Source organism: Ursus arctos, unplaced genomic scaffold (genome assembly GCF_023065955.2).
Source record: "Ursus arctos isolate Adak ecotype North America unplaced genomic scaffold, UrsArc2.0 scaffold_26, whole genome shotgun sequence".
Lineage (NCBI taxonomy): Eukaryota > Metazoa > Chordata > Mammalia > Carnivora > Ursidae > Ursus > Ursus arctos.
Window position 1 is genome coordinate 23365962 of NW_026622941.1, and position 8643 is coordinate 23374604.

General features: G+C 44.8%; 1 long non-coding RNA gene across 1 annotated transcript; it reads right to left on the reverse strand.

Annotated features, from left to right (window-relative positions):
* Positions 1 to 1365: 1365 nt before the first annotated feature.
* On the reverse strand, positions 1366 to 6618 carry LOC130544888 (uncharacterized). The gene is made up of 2 exons (XR_008961596.1): positions 5380 to 6618; positions 1366 to 5266 (listed from the first exon to the last, which is right to left on the reverse strand). It is a non-coding gene; the product is annotated as an uncharacterized LOC130544888 (long non-coding RNA).
* Between the last annotated feature and the right edge of the window lie 2025 nt (positions 6619 to 8643).

Consider the following 8643-nt stretch of genomic DNA (forward strand, 5'->3'; position numbering starts at 1 on the left):
GGAGAGGAAGAAGCAGGCTCATAGCAGAGGAGTCTGATGTGGGGCTCGATCCCATAACGCCGGGATCACGCCCTGAGCCGAAGGCAGACGCTTAACCGCTGTGCCACCCAGGCGCCCCCCAAGGCAATGTTTTTAAGCTTTCTTGAACCCTGACCCTACAGTAAGAATACATTTTGCATTCGACCTGGGATATGCATTCTGTAGTTCACATTTTTCATAAAATCACTTCTAAGACACCATTTGCATCCAAGAGGAAACTTACTCAAGATTTAAACCTAATAATTAACCACTCATTTTTTCCCCTCATTTCTTTTAACTTCCAGGTTATAAACCCTACATTATATTGAATGGCCTCAAGCTGTCATGCTTTCTATCCAAAGTAATGGTGCCTATGTTGAAACATAGGCACTTAAACATGCTAAATTTTAAGTAAATCCACTTTGTTCATTTTGAAGGTTATTTAAATCTATTATAGAAATGGATTTATTAAAAATTCAAATTGCCTAGAAATTTATGCATGAGTAAATCAAAAAGAAATTTTATGAAACATTGATCCTTATTACATGAGACTCTGATATTTTCCCATTCAAATCTATTTTTTTTCTAAATGCAGGTTGTGACCCACTAAAATCATTTCAAGATTCCACTTTTCCAAACTGTTGCAACCCACAGTTTGAAAACCACTGTTGTAGGCTTTCATGATCGCTTGCTTGAACTGCAATTACTTCCAACTCGCCTCCTTGTCTCCAGGCTGGTCTCCATGCTGCCATCGTTCTAAAAGAGACAAGTCTAACCATGTGACTTTCCTTCTAGATAAAACATGTCTGGGAGACTAACTCCCTGCTACCTACAGAATAAAATCCCTATCCCTTAGCATGGGCACATCAAGTCCTCCAGGATCAACCCAGCTTCACTTTTCACCCTGATGTCTACCCACTGCGTCACATTCTCTACCACACCACCCAACTTTTACCTTTCCCTCCACAGACACATTCTTAGCATCATCCTTCACCACTGCTGTTCCCTCTACTTGACGTGCCCTTCCCCTTTTTATGGGTCTGTTTATCTTACTGTATTCTTCAAGGCCTTAGCATCAATGTCAATATTTCTCTCTGTCTCCCTCCCCTGCCCCTCACCTCGAAGAGGCTAGCAGATTAACAGCGTCCTCCTCTGAGTTCCCATTTCACAACTTTGGCATTATCATTATTGCTTTCTGTAAGGCTTAAGATGTGCCTGCATCACCTTTCTGATACCAGCCTCTTGAGGGCAGAATATTTGTGCTATTAGAAGAGATAATGACTGCAAAGCATTTGGGAAAGAAGTGGGCAGGATCAACAAACATAAATTTCTTTTCCTTTTCATTCATTTTTGTGTCTTATCATCCACATGTTGTCAATAAATGTGTGCTGACTTCCAACTCATAACTTAATATTCTATATTTATAATTACTGTATATTAATAACACTCTATATTTATATAGTACTTTATAGTTACATCTGACAAAGTATTTCTGCAAATGCAACCCATTGATTCTGACAATCAGTGGAGCATATTGGCGGACAAATGGAATTCCTATTTTACCAAGGAAGGAAGACCCAGAGAGGCTGTCCTATTGACAAAGCCCACACAGCCAAATGTATATCCAGACCTGACTCAAAGCCAGCTGTATCTTGTTTTCTTTTGGGGGGAACTACCTGAGGCCACTAATGCCTCACAGCCATCCATCTGCCAATGGAGCCCTCGTCCACATTTGGAGAAGTGCCAAGGCTCTCACTAGCTTTCAGTTGACAGCTTTCTAGCTCCAGTCTGACCCCTCCCAAGTTTCGGTCTCACTTCTTCAAAGGCAGCCTGAATAAAATTCCTTTTCTGAAGATGGCTTCCCCCCAAAAAGGATTTTGGGAGATATATTTCTCTCTTAAAACCAACAAAAATCCAGACCAACAGAGAAAGGGTATATATGAGGCAGTTTGTTTACTAATAATGGAGTTTCAGTCAAAAATCAGGCCTAGGTTTCATAGGTGTTTTTAAAAAATAAAAAAGAAAAGTTCAGTGATGTGGCAGGGCTTTAGGAACCTTCTGTAAGTATCTTTCTCACTCACTTGGGGGAGATAAAGGATGACAAGGATGACAGGCACAAAGCATCAAATGGTAACTCCTAAGCGTCATTATTTATTTATTTGTTTACTTTTTTTTTTCCCAGTCGGCTCCACATTCAGCTTGGGGTTCGAACTCACGACCCTGAGATCAAGAGTTGCCTGCTCTACCGACTGAGCCAGCAGGGGGGCCGTAAGCCTCATTTTAGCAAGTGGAAGAAAGACAATCCAGATTGACCCAATGTCGTTACGACCTGGTGGCTCGATATACATATTTTATCTAATCCTCACATCTCCAAATAATCACACAAGTGCTTCCTTCCAGAGTATCTTCTACTCTGTGCCTCACACTGTGCCAGGCATGAAGGAGATAAAGGTGGACAGGACAGACACCACCCCTTTCCCTGTGGAACTGCCAACCTAATGTAGCCATTCTCAACCTTTCTTCTTCCTAACACACTTGGGGGACACAGCATAACATCATCAGCGCCAGGGGCTCATGGTGTTGTGATTTTCAGCTCAGAACACACTCGTGGCAGATTGGGAGTGGGAAGGGTGGATGGAGTTTTGGGGTGCCGGTTGACAAGGCACCCTGAATGATTCTGATGTATCCCCCTTCCACTTCAGCCAAGTTTAAAGGCGTTTAGTATACAGTGTATAGGTGCTCCGACGGGAAAGCAAGCTCAGGAACACCTACAGCGGCGTTGAGTGGAGGTCAAAGGGCTTTCTCGAGGAAGTAACATACAGTGAGAACTGAAAGGGTAGTAGGGGCTGTTAGAAGAAGGGAAGGGGATGGGATGACATGGCATGGCAGTATTCTAGGAGTAGCTTATGCTAAAGCTCAGAAAAACAAAGAAAGAATTTGGTGCCATTAGAAGAATTAAAAGAATTTAAGAATGGCTGAAGGGTAGAGAGCAGCATGAGGAACAGCTCGAAACCTAGGTCTGGACCTCGTCTTGAGGGGCTCTGTAACCCATGCCCTGCTTCATTCTGAGGGCAGCGGAAGCCCCTGAGGGGTTATGGCTGCACAGTGAAGAAGGTTTTAGGGATTGGGAGACAGAAGGCAGCTAACAGCCCGACCCACGGTAGGAGTTGGCCATTAATTAGATGCGTTGGTTAAGGGAAAGAGGAATTAGCTAGGTTTTGACTTCAACACCTGGGAAAAGGCAGGGCAGACCTTTTATCATAAGAGGTATGGAGACAGATAATGACCAGTTCAGTTTGGAACATTTAACTTTGAGGTGTCCAGTGGGGACTTCCATATATAGTCAGATACACAGATCTGGAGCTCAGAAAAAAGACCTGGGCGAGAGAAGGACTCCGAATGGTGGCTGGGCCCATGGCCTGGATAAAATCATCTAGGAAGAGTGTGCTGAGTGAGAGGAGACTGGGCCGAGGCAGGGATTTTGATCTTTTAACATCAGCATTTAAAGAACTAGAGGAGGAAGGGCAGTAGCAGAGGAGAATGTGAGGAGCAAAGCTGTCCAGCAGCGCACGTGCAGCGGGTTTCCTTCCATTTCACAGATGAGGAAACACAGATGAGGGTCTCACATCTCACAACTTGTCTAAGGCCTTCCAGCTGGGATGGGGCAGAATTGAGCTTCAACCTCTATCAGGTGTCTGGCTTTCAGATCACTTGTTTCTATCACAGGCATACCTTGTTTTATTACACTTTGCTTTATTACACTTGGCAGATATCGCGCTTTTTTACAAATTGGAGCTTTGTGGCATCCCTGCATCGAGCAAGTCTATTGGCACCGTTTTTCCAACAACATATACTCACTTCATGTCTGTGTGTCACATTTTGGTTAATTGTTGGCAATATTTCAAACTTTTTAATGATTATATTTGTTATGGTTATCTGTGATCACTGATTATGACTTGCTGAAAGCTCAGATGACGGTTAGCATTTTTAGCAATAAAGTATTTATTTTATTCTTAAGTAATCACTACACCCAAGGTGGGGCTCAAACTCCCAACCCCGAGATCAAGAGTTGCATGCTCCTCTGACTGAGCCAGCCAGGTGCCCCAGCAATAAAGTATTTTAAAATTAAATACATTGTTTTTTAGATATAATGCTATTGCACACTTAAGAAATTACAGTATAGTGCAAACATAACTTGTATGTACACTGGGAAACCAAAAAATTCATTTGACTCACTTTTTTATGACATTTGCTTTATTGCAGGGATCTGGAGCTGAATCTGCAGTATCTCCGAGGTATACCTGTGTATACAGCTGTGGTTGTATAAACAGGTACAACCTCGTCCCTCTAAACCTTTCCTCATTTGGATTTTCCTTCCCAGACACTAATCACAATCTTCACAAGCACAGGCAATTCCCCCTCCCTGTCTCTCTCTCGGTTGCCTAGATGCTGGTGAAGAGAGAGAAGGCAACCAATGGGGAAAACAAAGACAGGACTCATCTGACCTTGAATTAGGCTATCTGCTAATTCTGATCATGGCCTCAATCCTAATTTACATGGCAATCTCACTCAGTTCTTTAGGTTCCCTATATGCTTAATGGGGAGAAAAGGATTTCACATTATCCAACGGCCTGAGCTCAGAATGAGGTGCTATATAAAGTTAATCATTAAACAGCTTATAAGATACTGTTGCAAACGCAGTGCAATGAGAAAATTAGCTTAGGTAACTTAGCTTTTCCCAAGTCTCTTTTACATAAAGGGACTAAACCTGCTAATTCTGCCACTTGACACCCACCATGTTTAACCAAGACTAGGTTTGGGTTTGATTTTTGCTTTTTTGTCTTTTTTTTTTTTTTAAGTAATCTTTACTACCAACATGGGGCTAGAACTCACCACCCTGAGATCAAGAGTCACATGCTCTACTGACTAAGCCAGCCAGGTGCCCCATGACCAGGACTAGGTTTATTGTAGTTCACAGGATACCAGGAATGAATAAAGGCCCTTGCCTTCTTGGTGTGAGGCGAGGTGAGCCTGGAAGTTCCCCAGACCACTGTGGTCTCTCCTCCCCCATATAGTTGGCACAAAGAGGTTAACTGTGGGCTTTGGAGTCAGGCGGCCGTGTGTTCCCATCCCTCTACCTAGTGGACGCTGGGTTCTTGGAATCAGTTTCCTTATCTGTAAAACGGGGATAATAGTACTCACCTCATCCAACGCTGGTGAGATAAAGTCTGACAAGGCGCTCAGCAAGCTGCAGAGCACAGAACAGTCAATAATCATTAGCTATTGTCACCACCTTTTTTGTGTTAAGCTTTGCCCAGGGGTGGAGTGGGGCAGGAGCCTGGAACTGGTTACTAAGGTTACCTTGTAATGACCCCGAACTGGAGAGTGAAGGAGCAGCAGAGCAGGTGAAGCTAGTGTCAGACTCAACATTCCAAGAGGCAAACATGTACTAATTCACAACGCTCTCCTGCTTCGTGTCCGTCAAGAGGTTTCTGAAGAGCAGTGACAAGGCCCCAGAAGATGGGACCCTGGCAGAGAATAGGTGTCCTGTGATCATGTCCTTCGACACTGAGAAATAAGATCCCCGACAAGGTGTAGAGAACTCGTCCGTTTCCACACATTGTTGAGATTTCTCCCCATACACCACCTGCTTTCCTGGGGTTGACTGAGCTCACGCTGAACTAAGGATAGCAGCTGAGCACTTCGTGCTGGCCCCCCACCCCCTCCTGGAATTTAGGAAATCCATCTAAGCGCCGGGCTATCTTTGAAAGGAATTAGCTGTGGCTTCTAAGCAGCTCGCCGAGGAGGGCGACGTGTAGCAGGTCAGGGCACCCAGGCGAGGAGTCCCCGAACGCCTCCCTCCACCACCCCCTCCCCCGCCTTTGCGGGAAACCCCGCAGCGCCGCACAGCGGGGCATCCAGTGCCCCAGCCAGTGGCCAGCGAAACCTTTGCAAGAAATAAAAGGGGGAAATTTGGGAGAGGAAGAAAGCCAGCCCTGCAGATGCAATGGCTGCAATTTGGGTCTCTTCTCTTCTGACGTAATGCCAGTTTCCTGCTTTCGCATTGCAGTGTGCAGTTTGCCGGCTGGGAAGTCTTTAGATCAATCGACTGAAAGCCAAGATAATCACTGCCACTATCTTGCAATTTATTTTCCACGAATACACTTGAACTGGTCCAATAACCCCGCCCCCAAATTCCACGACTTTTGGCTTTTCAGGCCGTATTGTTCTCCCCTCCCCCCAGGAAGGCCGCCTCTACAGAGCACAGGCCAGCACCAGGAAACGGCGCCCGTTTGTGGCTCAAATGTGGGGCCGGGGCGTGGTCGGTTCAAACGTTCTGCCCCCTTCTAACCCCCCAGCTTTTGTGAGATTCCACATCCCTGGCTTTGTTTTAAGTAAAAAAAAAAAAATTGCCCAAGCTGCAGCAGTTCCTCCCCCTCTCCAGAAACCAAGGCTGGGAAGTGGGTAAAAACCACGGTGGAACGTGCTCGGACGCTCTCCCACGTCCCACACCCCCACTGGGATGGGACCAGCAGCGACCGCTCCGCCACCTCACGCGCGCCGGGTTAAATGCACCTCCGCAGCCGCCGCCACCGCCGCCCAGCCGGGCCCGGGGAGACTCCCAAGGGCTCTTTAAATACGATCTATAAATACTACGGGCTCTGGGCGCGCGCGTCAGGGCAGAGTCGGCTTTCTATTGGCTATCGTAATCTTGCTTATTTGCATAGCCGGATTGCTCAACCGGGCGGCGACCTCTGCCTAGCGCGCCCCTCCTCCTCAGCCGGCGCGCGAGGCCGCCGGGGCGGGCGGGGACAGTGGAGTGGCGGCCGCGCGGGCCGGCGACTAGCGCGGAGCGGCGGTGGCGTCCAGAGTCGCTATAACTAGGGAGCCTTTTAAGTCTTGAGTCATGCCGCAGCCCTGCGGGATGCCGATTGCTTCCCAGAAGGATCAATTTTGGGAAGCCGAAAGTCGGCCCTTTAAGACTGGATTTGTTTTGCTTTCTACAGAAAGAAAATGCACAAAGTTTTAAGGGTTTTAACCCGAGCTCAGGGTGGCTCACAGAGGTACCACGTGGGAGTTGAACACGCATCTAGAGTCCTGTCCAATGACTTGCGACTTGGGGTGCTCAAAAATGGCTTTTGCATGATCACTAGTAAGACCTCATTAGCTTGAAAACGAAACAAGGAGCGTTCAGAAAATGCAAGATGTAGGATTCCCCCTTGATTAAATCTAAGTCTTTAAAAATGCGCCAATTAGCTAATAAAAAACGGCGATGCGGAAGCTTTCCCCATTGCGGTTCTTACAGAAGAGAATCTCTTGTAGCAATTGAAAATGTGCAACAACTTGAACCTGCCCGGAGTTGGTTCACTCTGGGGAGACAGGTGGTGGTGGGGAAGGTCAGAGAGGGAGAAATAGACCATGATTTGAAATCCAGGAAGCAATCCGGGGTTATGGAGTGCAGAGAGGCACAGAAGATTCTGTCCAGAAAAAGCCGTAGATCACGCAAGAAATATGCAGATATTGTCACATATTAATAGTCGGATGTTACAAAATCATTTCTCTCTTCAGGATGTGAACTGAGAATAGAGACTGTTTCTTGCTATTCCTTCCAAACAACTTAGGTAGGATCTATCATACAGTGACTTCTTTACATCTGAGTGGGCTAAATATGATGACTTTATTCCTTCATTTTGTTTTAAAACGTTCTGCCCTTAAAGCGCATACAGCATATTCTAAAGTTCCAAGCCTTCCTGTAACAATATCCGGGGATGACTGGCGAAGTATATGTTGTGTCTTACACCTATTTGGTCCTCAGTAAGTATTAGTGGAATGAATCAACCAGATAAATGTATTTGTTCAGAAGAGACTAAGCATGCGCTAAAATCAAAGATCTCATTAAATTATATTTCATAAACGTTCCACTTTGGCATCCTTCCACCTAATAAAACTCAGAGCCCAAACGTGTTCTTGTTATTTGAAAACAATACTTAACTACTGTTCTTGCATTCTAGCGAATATGCTACCCTAAAAGCTTTTAAAAAAGAATTTCAGATTTTAACAGAAGAGCGCCCCCTGCTGCCAAATGGTTTATGGGCAACGCGCCCGAAAAGTAAAACGCTTGGGGTGTGCCTATGGGAATGAGAGTCAGTTTATGCTTTAAAATCCGTATTAGAACAAAAGATGGACTTGCTTCACAATCATTATTCTCTACGTTAACAGGTACTAATGTAAGAAAAAAGTGTCTTAATCATCGAAATACTTTTTTAAATAATTTTATTATGAATCATCAAAGTTGATTTGAATACAGTCTACTTGCAATCATCTTACACCAGCCTTTCTCTTCTCAACTTGTTTCCCTCCGTCTTAATTAGTGATTCTAATTTCCCAGGGCAGGTATGGGTGCATTTATAATCTCTGCCTTCTTGGTAATCATCTCTTCAATATGAAGACTGTCATTTTATTGTAGTATCTGTATATTTATTGCATTTATACAGTATTTTCCCTTAAGTTTTTTTATGTTACTTTTTTTCTAATTCATTTATTGATTTCCTTGTTAATATGCCCAGATGAAAGATTTTTTAAAAGCCCCCACGTAACTGTGTAAGTTGAAAACTGCACATCTCA